The sequence below is a fragment of the Lutra lutra genome, chromosome 9, assembly GCF_902655055.1.
Source record: "Lutra lutra chromosome 9, mLutLut1.2, whole genome shotgun sequence".
Taxonomy (NCBI): domain Eukaryota; kingdom Metazoa; phylum Chordata; class Mammalia; order Carnivora; family Mustelidae; genus Lutra; species Lutra lutra.
This window is the reverse complement of record NC_062286.1, coordinates 122,424,236-122,440,943: the sequence shown is the minus strand read 5'-3', so window position 1 is coordinate 122,440,943 and position 16,708 is coordinate 122,424,236. Positions and strand designations below refer to the sequence as shown.

The 16,708-nt window shown below is 45.9% G+C and overlaps 1 long non-coding RNA gene across 1 annotated transcript; it reads left to right on the top strand.

Annotated features, from left to right (window-relative positions):
* Positions 1-687: 687 nt before the first annotated feature.
* LOC125108586 (uncharacterized) lies at positions 688-16,230 on the top strand. The gene is made up of 3 exons (XR_007129956.1): positions 688-7,329; positions 8,087-8,159; positions 13,503-16,230. It is a non-coding gene; the product is annotated as an uncharacterized LOC125108586 (long non-coding RNA).
* The last annotated feature ends 478 nt before the right edge of the window (positions 16,231-16,708 follow it).

Sequence of the window (16,708 nt, the reverse complement as noted above, 5' to 3'; positions counted from 1 at the left end):
GGCATGTTCTGTGAGAAGACTGTGGCTCTGATACCGTAACCAGCCAGGAATGGCTTAGCTCAGAGGCAGAACCATGAGAGAAAGACTTGTCCAAAAGTGGGGCTCTATTGAAAGAAAAATATTAATCCATCTCCAATGTCACCTAAGAGCACACACCCAAGTTCAAATTCCATTTTAAAAGGTCAGAAAGGAGATACAAGCCCATTAAAAAATCAAGGAAGAAAGGAATTGGATAATTAACGAGTGTCTGAATGGGGAACCCCAAAAGCAACAAAGTGACATCAAGGAGGCAAAGACCAACCAATCACTACATCAAAACCAAATATTTCCAGAATCGAACAATATCACAAAGAGAACCAGAAAGCAACGGGTAAACGACCTGCAGATCCCTAATGGGTAAAAGAACACAAGCAAAACCTTACTGGTAAAAATGCAACAGGAAAGTATATAACTCACCTAAACTGACTTTACAGAAGAAGAAATAGAAGAACTGACAAAATTTTTTGAAAAAATATTCAATCCACTAATAACTGAAGATTAACAATAAAAAACATAAGGAGGGGCACCTGAGTGGCTTGGTTGGTTAAGCCTCCAACTCTTGGTTTTAGCTTAGGTTATGATCTCAGGGTCATGGAGTTGATCCCTGCATCAAGCTCTGCTGGGCACGGAGCTGGCCTAAGCTTCTCTCTCTCTCTCCTCCTCCCTTGCTCACGTCCTCCCTCTCTCTCTCTCTCTCAAAAGAATAACAATAATAAGGAAATATGAGTTTCCCCCCAGCAAATCAAGGGGGAAGGTTTAAGAACACCCGGTGCTGACGAGAACACAGTAGAACATGTAGAACACAGTAGAACACAGTAGCACTATTTTTCAGTGCTAAGGGGATTGTGAATTGGTGTAACCTATTTGAAAAGTAGGACAATAGTCAAAGAGAAGGAGAGAGGTGAACGTTTCAAGAAAGGGCAAGTAGCCTATGTATTTATACAACATGTATTGTCTTCTTTGTCTTCTGTTGTCTTCAGGCATGGTGCTAGGTGTTAAAATATGAAGATAAATAAGATATGGCATATCTTGGGCATATGGTCAAAGAGTTAAGACACACAGATACTAAAATGATGTGTAGTAAGAAGGCCAGAGATGTGCTTGAGACGTGGGCAAAGCAGGGAGCAGCTGGGATGGGTGGTACATATGTGAGGCTTTCTGGGAGGATCTGGGGGGCTCCTAGAAGAGCCGCCCAGATGAACAGGAGTTAGTCAGAGGGCAGAGCAAAAGTAAGCATCATGGACGAGCTCATGGACAGTTCAGGGTCACCAGAGCATGAGAGTAAGGAACAGGGGATGGAGAAGGTGGGACCAGATCGCACAGTGCCATGTCTGTCTAACTGAAGACTTGGTTCTTTTTCCTCTTGACAAGAGTGGGCCTCTGAAGCATTTTGAGCAGGCGGGTGCCATGGTCAGATTTCTGTTTTAGGGTGGTTACTCTGATTGCTTGGAGACATTTGGAGGGGCAAAGGCTAATGAGGGGATGATCGCCTTGGTCCAAGTCAGAGGGCAAGGCCTGAATTAGGTCTGGGCCAAGAGGATGGAGAGAAGGTAGAATTAGAGAAACCTGCTGACTGACTGGTGGCTGAGTTAAAGAAGGAGAGTCAAGGATGCCTTCCCTGTTTCTGTCTTGAGTGACTGCATGGATGGGAGAATACCCCAGAGAAAGGACAGACTTAGGGGCTGGAGGAGGGCTGTCGAGCTCAGTTTTGGACAGGTTGAGTGAAAGGTGTGCGTCCCGGTGGAGGTGGCCTACAAGGGGCTAGGTGGAAGGTTTGGATCCAGCAGATTTAACAGAAAATTTGGTTTATAACTGATTGTGACTGTAGCCGTGGGCTTTGGTGAGCTGGGCCTTGGAGAAATGGCAGCTAAGAAGAGAAAGGGATCCAGGCGGAGAACCTATCCCCCAGGTAAGGGGTGGGCAGAGAGAAAGATGAGCCCACGAAGGCAAGAAGTCAGAAAGAGGTGGAAGAAGCACCTGAAGCCTGTGTTGGCAAGCCAACTCAGGGATGTGGAGTATTTCCAGGAGGGAACACTCAACAGAAAACAGAGAAAAGCCAGTTAGATAAAGACTGAGAGCTCACTGCATGGAATGACTACGGGCCCCTAGATCCTCACAGGGGCAGTTTCCTGTGAGAAACGGGGCAGAAGCCCCGCAAGGGGAGCGGAATAAAATGAAAGAGGAAGGAAAAGCCGACTGCATGGCCCCGTGTCCAGAGAAGTCTGGGATACTGGGAAGAAGTGCTCGAGTTACGATTTGGGTTAAGGAGAATCTCGGAGCTGGGCCGAGAGGAAATAAGGATAGATACGACAGAAGAGAGGTCGAAAGGGCTGTCGCCTAATGAGCTTCTGTCTGTAGAAATCAGAGGTGAGATCTAAGGACAAGGTCAGTAGGGAAGAAAAAGGTCCAGTGATGACCTTGACTAGAGCTGCTGTCAAGTAGGAGGATATATATGCCAGCTGGGAGCCCACAGAGGAAGTGTGGGCATGTCCTGGGGGGACAGATGGAGAACTCGGGATGAGGTGGAAGGAGAAGGTGCAGAGTTCACAGGGCAGGGCCAGACACTGAGCCGTGACTGACACTTTAGGAATGGATGCAGGCAGAGGACCTGCCAAGGAGACTGAGCAGGAGGGGCTGAAGGAGAAGACCAGAAAAGCAGTGGTCCCAGAAGCCCAGGGAGCTGAGAGTTCCCACAGGTCAGGGTGGCTACTGGTGGACCAGATGCACAGAGGTCAGGGGAGATGAGGGCATCCCCCAGACCTGGTCTTGGGCACCTTTGCCGCAGCAACTTTGGGGGAGGGACCAGGAGCCCGCCAGCTGGGGGATGATCTGGAGTCTGGCTGAGAAAGCGAGAGGAAGGAGGGGAACCTGGGGGGGTGGGCAGCAGGGCTCAGGAAGGTGCTGTGTCTTACCCGCTGTCATTTGGACAGAAGAGGGCTATGGGAGCCGAGTTTGAAGGGCAGCAACGAGTTTGAAGGGCATGCAAGGGGCCCCAGAGCGGCGGGATTAAGTGTAGATGGGAAGGGATTAGCCGTGTTGGTGGAAAGGGGCAAAATTAAATCATGTACATTTTACAAGGTAAGCTGATCTCCATGTTCTTCTGGAGGCTTTTGCTCTGCTCTCTGGGTAACGACTACAGCTCTAATTAGCAGTGGTTTCATCCTGCCTGTGTCTGGGGCCATGTCTTCCTCGGTTTTTGTACCTTTCGGCACCTAGCAACAGGCAGCGAGCTAGGTAGAGGCAGACTCATTATTTTCCGCTTGAAATCAAACGTCTGAAATTGAGGTTCAGAATTCTGTTTCATCACAGAGATTTTGTGACAATTCCCAGGGAATCCATGAACAAGGAAATGCAGTTCAAGGTTGAGGCTGTCATGGATGTGAGACTGTCTGTGTCCCAGTAAATGCAAGCTGTACTCCTCTGTGGGCACAGCTCTTTACAGTTTACATGGTGGATCATTACATTTGTCTCCTTTGGTCATCGCAACCCTATCCTCCCACCTCTGGTGAGGCACACAGCTACCATTAGCCCCATGTCACTTAGGAAATTGAGACCAAGAGAGGCAGGCTGGAAGGAGAGAGTGATGGGCAGTGAAGTGAATGGAGACTGGGCACAATCCTGAATGCTACATGCACAGCCCACCAGCACGCAGTGGTTGTATCTCCTAGACATGGAGTCATTCTCTTTCCTTCATATTTGAACGGGAGTCAAAAATCAAACAGAGCTCTGGTCTAACCGGCTGAGCTCTGGCCTAGTGCCACCGCTGACAACACCTGGCTTTTGTGTACAGGAGCAGACCAGGTCCCACCATAGCCATATAAACTAGAGAACAGGACATTTCCCTACATGTAACAAGGGGAGTGAGGAGGAATGAGGGACTCCAGAAAGCCCAAACCCCGAGACATCCATTACGTGAAGTAACCAGCCCAGAGACAGAGAGAGAGATCTGATAGAAAGCCGTGGTCCAGGGGAGAGACAGAGGGGCCTGAACTGGACCAGTGAAGACAGACAGAAATAGATCAGAAACTTGTAGTAGCTAAAACCCAGAAATAATTGGTGTAGGATTCACTCTTAGGTAAAAGACGGCAAAGATGAGGGTGACTCCCGTGTGTCTGGGTGGGCCCTGGGTAGGTGGGGGGGGGAAGGCCCCTGTGTATGAGGAACACAGCATGGAGAGCCAGTGTGAGGGGCAGGACAGTGGACTCAGATACAGCCAAGGGGTCAGGGTCACAGCCAAGTAGAGCCCAGCAGGCACTTGGATCCGGGGTCTGGAGCTTAGGAAGAGATTGGACTGGAAGTACTGGCCCAGGCACATGGCTATTCAGAGAGTAATGGGAAGCCTGAGAATGAGTGAGATCATCAGAGACAGAATGGGACAGGGCCCAGGGCAGAATCATGAGGTACAGTGACCTGTGAGGAATCAGTCAAGGTGTGAGCAGGTGACAAAGGAAAAGAGAAGGAAGGACCTCAGAGATGTGGACAAACAACTACGAGGGGGGTTGCCAGGGCAACCAAGGTAGTGAGGCATTCCAGGGAGAAAGTAATCAACATTGTCAAACACAGCAGAGAATTCCAAAAAAGACGGACTTTTTTTTTCCTTTGATCTCATTATTAGTAAGTTTTTGTTGACCTTAATAAAAGCATTTTGGGGGAGTAATAGGGCATAAACTGAACTAATGTTCAGATGTGAGGGGGAGGTGATTCTGTCACTAAGAGCCCTTTGAGGAGTCTGGAAGGGAGACTTGGAGAGGTGAAGGATTAGGGGCAGAGAGTTTGAGCGTGGGAAAGATATGAGCAAGTTTATAGGCAGACATCAGCTCCCAGATGCAACAAGCATTGTTGAGTGACACAATTTTTTCATTCTACATGTTCTAATTTAATGCCTATTATGTGCCTGGCAGAGTGCCTAGCAGTGTGGATATTTGGTAAATGAATTAGAATCCCTGTTCCCATGGAAGTTGTGCGGTAGGAGAGGAAAAAGACAGGAATGAAATAATGGGCACACATCGATATGCAACATGAATGGGCACTCTGAAGGAGAGGAACTAAGTGTTGGAGGGTGTCCAACAAGGGGACCTGTCCTAGGCTGACTCCAGGAGCCTTCCCTGTGGAGGCGACACTTGAACCAAGTTGTTCAGAAGGGAAAGGAGTTAAGTGGACAGAGTAAACTGGGGAAAAGCATTCTGGGCAGAGGGAACAGCCTGTGCAAAAGGAGAAGAGGTGAGACCAGAAAGCCAGGCAGTGCTGGTTGAGCAGGCTTTTGGAAGCCAGGACTGAGACCTGCTCTGGTATGTCACTGTCATCTGAGACTGGCTATGCTATGGAGAAATCAGAAGGAGCACAAGGAGACTTAGGGAGACCAGTTAAGAAGTGTTTGGGTCATGGTAGACAGAATTTAGACAGTCAACATAATCTGGTTAGTCTTGGTGCTGATGGAATGAAGTAGGGCAGGGAGAGGAGGAGGGATTCAGAATGACCCCTGCATTTCTGGCTTGCCATACAGATGAGGTGGCAGTGCCATTCTCAGAATTGGAAAGTCCTAAAAAGGGACAGGGTCTGTGAGGCCGACCCCAACTCTGGTAGTACACAGCTAAGACATCCAAGTGGAGATGGGAAGGAAGTGGCTGAATACATATATCCAGAGCATAGAGTGAGAAATTACAGAGATGGGCTCAGAGCTCCTGAGGGATCCCAAATGTGAATTAAAGCAGTGTCAGGTTTCTGGAACATTCTGAGGCTATGAAAGGTGGCTGAGGAAGAAGAGGCCTGAAATGGTGCCCAAGAAGCACCAACACTTGGGAGCTGTAAAAGGAAAGAAGAATCCTCCTAGGGCACTGAAGAGAAAGGACCAGGGAGGCCTTTCAAACCAGAAGGATGACGTGGTCAGCAGAGAGGTCAGGTGTGGGGGGGTGGCTGATCTGTGGGCCCCTCTCATGTCCAACTGCCCAGTTGCCACGGTGGCCCTGATGATCAGCACCCACCAGGGCCCATGCTCTGAGACCTTTTGGGGACTTTGACCAAGACTCTTAAGGAAGAGGGAACAAATTCTAAGGCCTTTTCATTTTAATCTTAAAGGAGAGCAATGCTGGTGTATGAATATTCTGAGCGAAGCAAGCCTGAGTGATGAAGCGATTAAGGGCAGAGACAATTAGCGTGAAATGAGCTCCCGAAGGGGCCGGGATCAAGTCCAGTGGTGGATAAATTCATTGGGGGCCGTAATGTGTATTGGACCAAATGGGGCAAAATGAAATTATTTACCTTTTAGAGAGTGACTTGATCTCCATGTTCTTTTGGGAGCTTTAATCTGACCTGTGTACTGACTATAGTGCTAATTAAGTCAGTTTTATCCTGTCTTGTGGCTGGGATTGTGTCTTCGTTTTCTTGTTTCTCAGCACCTAACGACAGGCAATAAGCAATTTGGGTGCAAATCTGGTATTTTCTGCTTTGGGATCAAATATCTGAAGTCAACACTCAAACTCTCTGACCAAAGAGAATATGTGACAATTCTCCAGAAGTTACAATGCAGGAAAGAACTGGGGCATGAAGTCATGAGGTTTGGGTGAGTGGAGGGAAAGCGGAGGTACCAGCTCCCCTCATCCTTTTAAGCTCTGTGCCATTTGTGTATATTCGCATTCCTCATCCCAACTGAACCTCACATCCCCCCACAAGATAAAGCATGACCCAATTTCAGAGAGGAGGAAACAGACGCCAGAGGAGGAAGTGCCTTACTGACACAGAGCACAAGTGGCGGGAGCTAGATTCAGAACTCAGTGCAGCTAGTGTAACAGTCCTTCCCACGACCAGGCTGAGCCAGAGAGAAAGAGGGAGAGAGGGGGTCCAGGAGCCAGAGGTAGAGATGCTCTGCGGGCACGTGCAGAGGGGTGGACGCGCAGTCCAACTCCAGACCTACCGGATATTAAAGCATCAAATCCAACCGCAGTGATGAAATCTACAGTGTGAGAACAAGAGCGAGGAGCGTTCTTGTTTAAACTTCCCCACCGCATGAATGATATGTACATTCTCTATTTGCATCTCAAGCTTCCGTATTCTTAAAAACTTAAGTCTTTAATCCATCTGAAATGTATTTTTGCGTATGGTGTGACACAGAGATCTGATCTGATCTTTTTCCAGATGGATAACCAGCTTGCTAAGCACCATTTATTGTCCCAACACCATCTTTTCTCCCAGTTCCCTATGTCTAGACTCTATTCAGATCTGTTGATCTGTTCGTCTACTTCTGGGCCAATACCAGACTTGAATGAGCAGAGCTTTCTCTTACTGCCTGATAAGGTGAGTACCCCTCCCTCCCTGGCCTTTTGTTCTTTTTTAAAAATTACCTCTGTCATATTGCACATTTACTTTTTCATATACCTTTTAGAATCAGCTTATCAAAGTTCCATGAAAAATATCTTATTGGAATTTTGAGTGGGATTGCACTGAAGGGAAAAAGGAACACCTCTAGGTTACCAGTTCTCATCTGTGAACATGGCATCTGTCTCCATTTAATCAAGGCCTTATCTCTTGGGTTTGATTTTTAATGCCTTTTAAATAAAGTTCAGTCACTTTTGCCATAAAGGTTTTTCACATTTTTTAACAGGTTTATTCCTGAGTACCTTATCAATTTTGTTGCTTCTGCAAGTGGAAAAAGTTTTCCTTTTTCTCCTTTGGCTTTCCAAATTTTAGTCAATTTTCTAATCACTATGCTTCATTCACAGACACACTCAGAGTAAATGTGCTTTGTCCCTGGGCACATAAATGAGAACACAGCACACATGTAAAACAGAGCTCATTGGCTAGAAACAAATTAGAATTTTTGAATTAAATTCGAATTATGTAAGAAATACATGAATACATGTTCCTTTAAATAAAATTAGAGCGTACAGATAAAGTCTCTGCTGGACTCCCCTCCCCCATCTCTTCCTCAGGCCCCTCCCCTCCTCTAGAGGTAGGTGCTGCTCTTAGGCTTTTTGCTGTTTATTTAAAATGTTTTCTGATGCTCATTGAAACACATCTTCTGTTCTCTTTCCGTGTGCGTTTGTTTGCACAGACATGGTGTGTACACACCGGAGGTATAGCTTGTTGAAGCTGGCGACTGGAGGCCATAACCGATTATACCACGTGTGAGTTCCTTGTTGCCTATTAATTGACTGCTAGAATGTTTCCAGTGCCATTCCATTAAGACAAACCTCCCAGCGCATCCTTGTACATTGCCCGTTTTGTGCATGTACAGGTGTTTCTCTGGGACAGATACTTAAAAATGAAATTGATGGGTCATAGAGTATATACATCTTAACTTCTAATAGAGCAGAGTGTCTTACTAATGTAATCTCCTGCCAGCAGCACAGGAGCCTCCATTTCCCCAGACCATTTCCAAGTTTTACATTTTTAACCAGTCTGATGAGTGAAAAATAGTATTTTGTTTTAGTCTGAATCTTTGTGAACTATATACAAGGCTGAAGTCTTCATGTGTTTACTGTCCATTTATATTTCCTCCTCTGGATTGCTTGTCTATATCCTTTGCCTATTTTTTTTAAGTTGGTTTTTTTTTTTTTGTCTTTTTGCTATTGATTTTTCAGAGTTCTTTATGTACTTTGAATACTAATACTTTGTTGTGTATATTGCAAATGTTTTCTACATTGTGATTCTTGTCATTTAATTATATGGTATCTTTTGTCCTAGAAAAATTTTAAATTTGATACAATCAAATTTATCAGTCTTTTATGTCTTTTTTACTCCTTATTTATGAAAACCTTTGCTATTTGAAGGTCATAAGCCTTTTCTATATTTTCTTCTCTAAAATTTATAGTTTATATATACATATATATTTAAGCCTTTATGCTATATACAAGAAATAAATTCCATGCGCATGAATCTTAGGCTCTGACTTTAAACCCCCCATCCCCAAATAGATAGGTAATTGTCCCAACACCATTTATGTAATAATATATCATTTCTCCGCTGATTTAAAATTGCTACCTTCACCAGACTCTAAATTCCAGTGCGGGTCTATGTCAGAGCTCTTGCTGGTCCACTGATCTATTTGTCTACTCCCGAGCTTGATAATATGCTTTGCCAAGTGGCGGGACAAATCCCACTCTCTTTGTTGTTTTTGCAAAATTGCCTTCGTCATCCTTGCATATTGGTCCTGCCACATGAATTTTAAAACCAGCCTGCCAAATTTCAGGAAAAATTGAATTGGGATTACTTGGAGTTTCTGGATAAGTTAGAAGAAAATTGGCATCTGTGGCACACTGGGTCTTCCTCCCAGCACACGAGGCCTGCACGCACCTCTCTCGGCTCTGGTCATCTCTTACGTCTTCCGGGGAAGTTTTACATTTTCCTCCAGCCAAAGTCTCGCATCGTTCTTGATAGATTGATTCCTGGATTTCGTTTAGGTTTGGTGGTCCCCTGAGAATGGGATCGCCTCTTCCTTTATTTGGCACCCGTTTCTCCTTATTCCAATTCAACCTGTCTCCTAATCACTGTGCTTGGTTTGCAGACACACACACGAAGTAATCGTTCTTCCTCCCTGGGCACAAGCATGTGAGCAGAGCCAAACACAGGGCTGGCGTAACAGGCCGCAAACAAATGAGAATCTTTTCAAATTATACTTTAATTAAACACACAAAGCATGAATACATTCTCCTTTTTATGAGTAGAATATGAATACAGCCAAAGTTTTCCTTGGCCACCCTCCGAAACCCTAGCTTCCTACCCCCTCCACAACTTTATGCATCTCCTTTCATAGAAATATATAGTACTCATGTAGATATTTTGAATGAATCATCTCACTTTATAAGGATTTTACTGGAAGCTGCATTTTCTCGCTCAATCGTATATTTTTAGGATATACTCAAACTGATGTAAATGGCTCTTGCCAGTTCCTTTTAATAGCTGTATTGTACTCATTCCTCTGATGATACCACATTCTCTCTCCTCTAAGATCCAGGCACAAATGCGGTGGCCTCCTTTTCTTTCCTCCATCATAAGAAGCGCTGCAGAAAACAGCCTTGCACATGCCGGCTCTGTAATTTTTCTCTAGGATTGAGAATGGACTTTGGGGTCTCAAGGTGTCCACATTTGTAGTTTTAACAGACACTACCGATGTGTCCTCCTTAATTTCTGTACCATATCAACTTGCAGTAAGAGGATAGGAGAGGACTCAAATCCCCACACCATAAGCAGCTGTTTTAAATATTTGCCAATCTGATGGGCAAAAAATGGAAGCATTTTTTTTTTTAATATTTCTGTATACCTGTTTGCAAGTGAGATTTTCCTGGGCACTTGCTGTTTGTATTTCCCTTTTCTGAATTATCTGTTTGTTTTTGCTCATTAAAAAAATTAGATGGTTTGTCTTTATCTTATTGATTTGTGGAATTTCCTAATCTAATCTGGATAGTGATCTCTTGTATATACACAGCAAATATTTTCTTCCAGCTCCTCTGTGGCCTTTAACTCTTTGTAGGCTCCTTTAGACAGAAGTTATTAATTTTGACCTAATCAAATGTGTCAGTCTTTTCCTTTATTCCTTTTACATATATATCACACTTGTGCCTTTCTCACTCCTACATTTAAATATATTGTGTATTCTTTCCTTTTTTAAAAATTTTATTTATTTATTTATTTATTTATTTGACAGAGAGAGAGAGAGAGAGAGAGAGATCACAAGTAGGCAGAGAGGCAGGCAGAGAGAGAGGGGGAAGCAGGCTCCCTGCTGAGCAGAGAGCTCAATGTGGGGCTCAATCCCAGGACTCTGGGATCATGACCTGAGCTGAAGGCAGAGGCTTTAACCCACTGAGTCACCCAGGTGCCCCATGTATTCTTTTCTAATAAATTTGCCTTTATGTGGGTCTTTCATGCATCTGCAATACAGTTTTATGGTTGAAATGAGGTATGATCTAACCTCTCCCCAATGTACAACTGACTGTTGCCACGCAGGTGACTGACCACTCACCCTTTCTCCGATGATCGAAGTAAAGCTTCCTCACTCCCCGAGTCACAGTGTCTAGGTCGGTGTGAGGCCCCTATTCTGTTCCACTGGTCTATACCTTCCTGTCCATACCAGACTATTTTATCTGCTAGAGCTTTATGCCACCTTTTGATATCTTTTAAGTAAAATGCCCCATTTCCTGTGCTTCCTTTTCAATTATCTACATGAACTATTACTGCATGTTAACTCCCCCACATGAATTTTTAAAATTGCTGTCATGTTCTGTGAATTTTGAGATTAATTTGGGGAAAATTGACATCAATACAATACTGAGCCTTTTCATCTGTGAGTACATTTATTCTGATCGCCTTGTGTTTCTTCAGTTACATACTTTTCTCGATCAGGAAACTACCCATTTCCTAATGGGTTTATTCCTGTATTTTTATTGCTGTGAGGGAGTTCTCTCTGCACTCCCTTTTTTGGTTTGCTTTGGCTTGCTACATTTTTTAAAAATCTACTTCCTAATCACTGTACTTCATTCACAGACACACACAAAGTAAACGTTCTTTCTCCCTGGACACAAACATGCGGGCACTGCCAAACACACAGAGCTAGCATAATTGGCTGAAAATGAATGGGAATTTTTTTCAAATTAAAGTTTAATGACACAAGCGGAACATGAATACATTCTCCTTTTTAAAAAATAGAACATTGCAGATGATGCCGAAGTCCCTTTTGGCCACCCACTGCCATCCCATTACCTCCCTCCTCTCCAGAGGTAACCACTCTAATGGGTTCACTGTGCACTTTGCTAGACTTTCTGGAAACTTCTAAATTCACAGATAGGTACCCACAGGAAATATATGTTAGAGTTGTCTCAAATAATGAGAATTCTGTCTTCTCCTTTCCAGTTTTCATTGATATTCAATTTTTGTCTTGACCTGGATTTTATTATGGTTACAGAATAAAATGCCAGTATTATCACCTGTCACAATGTGAAAGGAAAGATGTAGAAGTCAGGAGACAGCCCTGTGTGGGGCGGGGGCCTGACAGGGGTGATGAGGGGAGGCAAGGGCTTCTGTGGGCATGCAGTAGAACAAAGAGTGAAAGGGCAAGCGGATTTCTTAAAAATTGAAAAGATAACCAGTGGAGGTACTTCAAAACTGTGTTGGAAGAAAGCAGGGATGGAAGGGAGTATTTTCCAAGTGTCGTAAAGCCTACTCTGCCACATGGGACATCACTGACGCTCATGAACTCTAAGTAGGGGGTAGCAGATGCTGTTCAGGGAAATAGGGTCTTATAGGGAAACATCTTCAGGCAGCTTTGAGGAAGCACTTTGTTCTCTGATTAAGGAGATGATCCTGGAGAGCATTCTTGGTCCTGCCCCTTCCTTTCTACCTAGGGGATATTAGGTGAAAATGTGGTGCATGGAGGGGCACCTGGGTGGCTCGGTCACTTAAGCATACAACTCTTGATTTCGGTTCAGGTCATGATTTCAGGGTTGTGAGACTGAGGCCCACATCAGGCTCTGTGCTGGGTGGGGAGCCTGCTTGAGATTCTCTCTGTCTCCCCCTCCTCTCTCTCTCTCTTTTCCTCCCTCCTCACCCTCTCAAAAGAAGAAAAGAAAGAAAGAAAGAAGAAAGAAAGAAAGAAAGAAAGAAAGAAAGAAAGAAAGAAAGAAAGAAAGAAAGGAAGGAAGAAATAAATTATGATGTGTGGCGCTCTGGCAGTCATCTTGTGACCAGGAGGGGAAGGCTTGGAGATGCAGGTCTCTGCTGACTCAGAGCCTGGTTACCTGGAACCACTGACTTCTGTCTGGTCTTCTCATTCTCTAAAATAAATAAATGTTCTTACTCTCTAAGCCACTTGTAGGTGTTTTGTTAGATGCTGGTGAAAGCATCCTTCCTAATACAAGAGATCTAAGAGCTCTTTAGAGATGGGGAAATGACCTCAAGGAGCAGATCACATATTCTAGGGTGGGAGTTTAGGGGTGGGGAGAAGGTAGAGAAAGCTGCTCTTCATCAAAGTCCTGCCATTCTCTTGGATTTTTTTTTAAACTATGTGTCTGTATTACAGGGAAAGAAATAGAAAATGGTTGTTGTGGGGTGTTTTGTTTTGTTTTTAGCAATTCTGGTGTGTGTTAAAATGTAACCAGTGGTTCTCTCTGGTTACCTTGGGTATGAAGCAACTTTCTAAGATGTCCTCAAATTATTTCTGTAGTTAAAAAAAATGTCCAAGACCCAGGTTTTTAAGATACAGTGCATGAGAGAGGTGAATTTTGAGGCAGGGAAAGGAAGGAGTCCAGAGGTGAAATCCTAGACAAAGACCTCTTGCCTGGCTTCGAGAGGACTGCCACGGGCTCAGGGCACATATGGCACAGGAGAGCATTGACATGTGAGGCCAGCCGGCACATGCAGGGAATCCTGCCAAGGAGTTTGAGCTTTTATCCAAAGGGTAATGAGGAACCAGGGACACGCTGAAGCAGGGAGACAGGTGTGAGCCCCTTCTCATGTCCTCCTTTCTTTTGTGCCAGGGAGGAAAGCTCAACTCAAACCTGTTCAGGCAGAGGGAGAACTCAGTTGGCTTCTATAACCAAACCATGGACCAGGCTGGGCCTCTAGGTCCCCTGGAGCCAGGGACTGGGCCATCAGACCCTCCGTCTCGTCTCCAGGCTGCCCCATCACATGGCCTGCCAACCTCCTTCTCTCGGGTCTGCTGCTTCCACATGCTCTGCAAGTCTCCCTTCCTTCAGGTCCTGACCAAAAAGAGACCCAGGTGGAAGTGCAGAAGTTTGGTTCGAAGGTCTCACTCGAGGGCGCCTGGCTGGCTCAGTGGGTTAAGCGTCTGCCTTCAGCCCAGATCAGGATCCCAGGGTCGTGGGATCGAGCCCCACATGGAGCTCCCTGCTCAGCGGGGAGCCTGCTTTCCCCTCTCCTCATATTCCTCCCCACATGCTCTATCTCGCTCTCTCACTCTCTCTCTCAAATGGATGAATTAAATCTTTATTAAAAAAAAAAAAATGACTCACTTGGGTCAGTGCTTCTAGCTGCCCGCTCTTTTGTCCAGTTGCTCTGTCCTCAGTGCCCTTGTCTGTGGACACCCACATTCATAATAACAGCACCCGCCTTATCAGCACCAGAGCATTGGGAGGGTCGAAGAAGATGATGCCTGTGAAGGGCTTAGCCGGGGCCTGGCGTGGAATGAATGCTCCATAAATGTTAGGAGCTATCTCTGCTCCCAAGTTAAACAATCTGGAACAGGTTCTGATTGGCCCAGCCTAAGTTAGGGGCTCAGTCACCCCTGGCTAATCAGTGATGGCCAATAAGGTGAATCCCATTCCAAACAGAGAGGTTGGAGTGCAGAGTGACTAACCAGGAGAGAGGGTGCTGGTCTAGGGAAAGAAACCAACAGATGTATCCTGTCAATCCTTCTGGTGTCTGCAGAAAAGGGTTTGACTCGGGCCCCGTAAGCCTGGAGGGAGGGAGGATACCTAAGAGGAGGCCACCACAGTTGTCCCTGAGAAGTGTTGCAGGCCTGAGCTAAAGTGTGGCTGGAGAGCAGGTGGATTCAAGAGAGGTTGTGGAGGTAGAACTAGGGAGCCTGGTGCCAAAGGAACACGAGCAGTGGGAGAGAACAAGAGGTTGAAGGGCACCCCTGGCTGCTGACCCAGAAACTGCCACAGACAGAGCCTGGCCAGAGTATAGCTTTATTTCTCCAGGACTCAAGTTCCTTCTACCACCCCGCCCCTTTCTGATCAGCAGCAAAAACTTACTCTTAGTTCAAGGTAAATGCAATCACTTCTGGACTTGACCTAAGTCTCTCTTAAGCAAATTCTTGATCTACTTCCAGCTTTTCTGCTTCCCACTACTCCTTCCCTTCTCCCTGAGAGTGGTCTTTGTTCTGGGATCCCCTATTTTGCCCTGGTACTGGGGTGTGCATCTGATCCTGGAAGACCAGGATCTCTCCGCGGCCATCCACTGAGCCAAGACAGCCCCGCTGAGTCCTTGTCCCAACCAGAAAGCAGTCCCCCACTTCCCTGTACCCTCACCATCCTCACCTTGCTATAGGGATACACAGGACCCAGGGGGACACCCCCAGACCCATCTGTCAGGGCCTAACCCCAAAGCTCTCAACTTCTCCAGCCCAAGCTTTGGGGGACTGGGGAGGTTGGTCTTCTGGGCAACACCATAAAGAGCCAGGCAACAAGTCTTTCTACTCTTTTACTGCTTTGGGGAGATCTAGTATCTACCATTAGTGATGTGTCCATATGACTCTCCTCACGAGCTAGCAAAACTTTTATTTCCCTTCAGGCAGAAAGACAGCTTCCACATTCTTCCCTACTTGCTGTTCGTGACATCAGTGTCAACTTCTGAGCCCCTCGGGTTCTTTTCTCTTTACAAAAAGATAACCAAATGCCCTGTCTCTGCTGTAGGTTTCAAGAGACTATTTGAAACCCTTGACTGTCTTACCACATTCCTACTATAGCAACCCCTGTCCCCCACCAAAACTCCAACTGTAGCAAGAGAAAGTGACCATGGCCACCATCATTTCCTGCCTTCCCTATATATACACACTATTCCTCACGTCAAGAGATGGAGTCCACTTTTGCTGCCTATGAACCTGGGCTGGCTTTAGTGACTTTTTGACCAATAGAATGTAGCAGAAGGGATGTTCTGAGACTTGGGAGACCAGGTCATCAGAAGCTGTGTAGCTTCCACAAAGGACTCTTGAAATACTTGGTCTTGAGACACTCCCTCTTGCCACCCACCTGCCACGCTACGAGAAGCCCAACCCGGGTGGTGAATCCACATGAGGGCACCCAGTCCATAGCCCAGGTCAGCCGTGTGAGGGAGACTTCCTGCACAGTGAGCCCCCCTGAGCCTCGAGGACTCTAGTCTGGCTACCATCCAACTGCAGCCACAGGGAGACTTGAAGCAAGAACCACCCAACTGAGTCCTGTCAACCCCCAGAGCCATGAGAAATAATAAATTGTATTTTTTAAGCCACTAGAGTTTGGGGTCATTTGTCATGCAAAACAGTGACAGGCAACGAAATGGGAGGTAAGCATGTTGAAGAGTTATGTAACAGATGATCCTACTACACAGCACTTAAACAGACCATTATACAGTATGGTAAATGCAGTAATGGAACATAGCTTTGCACAGAGCTTTCCAGCGGAGGTGACAACTGGCCTGACTTCCTAAAGACGAGCAGGATGAGCAAGGTAGAAGGGACAGGAAGGACATTCCCAGCAAGGGAAACAGCACAAGCAAAGCCCTGCAAGTAAGAAGTACCAAGGGTGAGCTTGCAGGCATCTAGCTGGGCATCTGGTATTCCTGGGCTATGAGAGCAGGAGGGGACGGGAAGAGTGAGACAGGAAGTGGAAAGAGATCAGGTCCTGCTAGGCCTTGGGTGCCCCACATCAAGGAATTTGGACATCATCCTGCAGTCCGTAGGTACAATTGCGTGTCTTTACACCAGTGACAATTTCAGATTTGTGGTTTGGGACAATCACTGTGGTAGCCAGCGTGAAGCCTGGATTTAGAGAGTGACGGTCTCTAGGTAGAGAGATGAATTAGACTGTGGTCATGGTCAAGGTAAGATAAGATGAGCCTGGAACCATGGCAGTGGGGGAGCGGGGGGTGGATGGAGCCCAGAAACCTTTAGAAAATAAAGTCAGAAATGCAGGATGATTGTTGGCTATAGGGGTGAGAGCAAGGGTAGAGTGAAGGGGGTGAC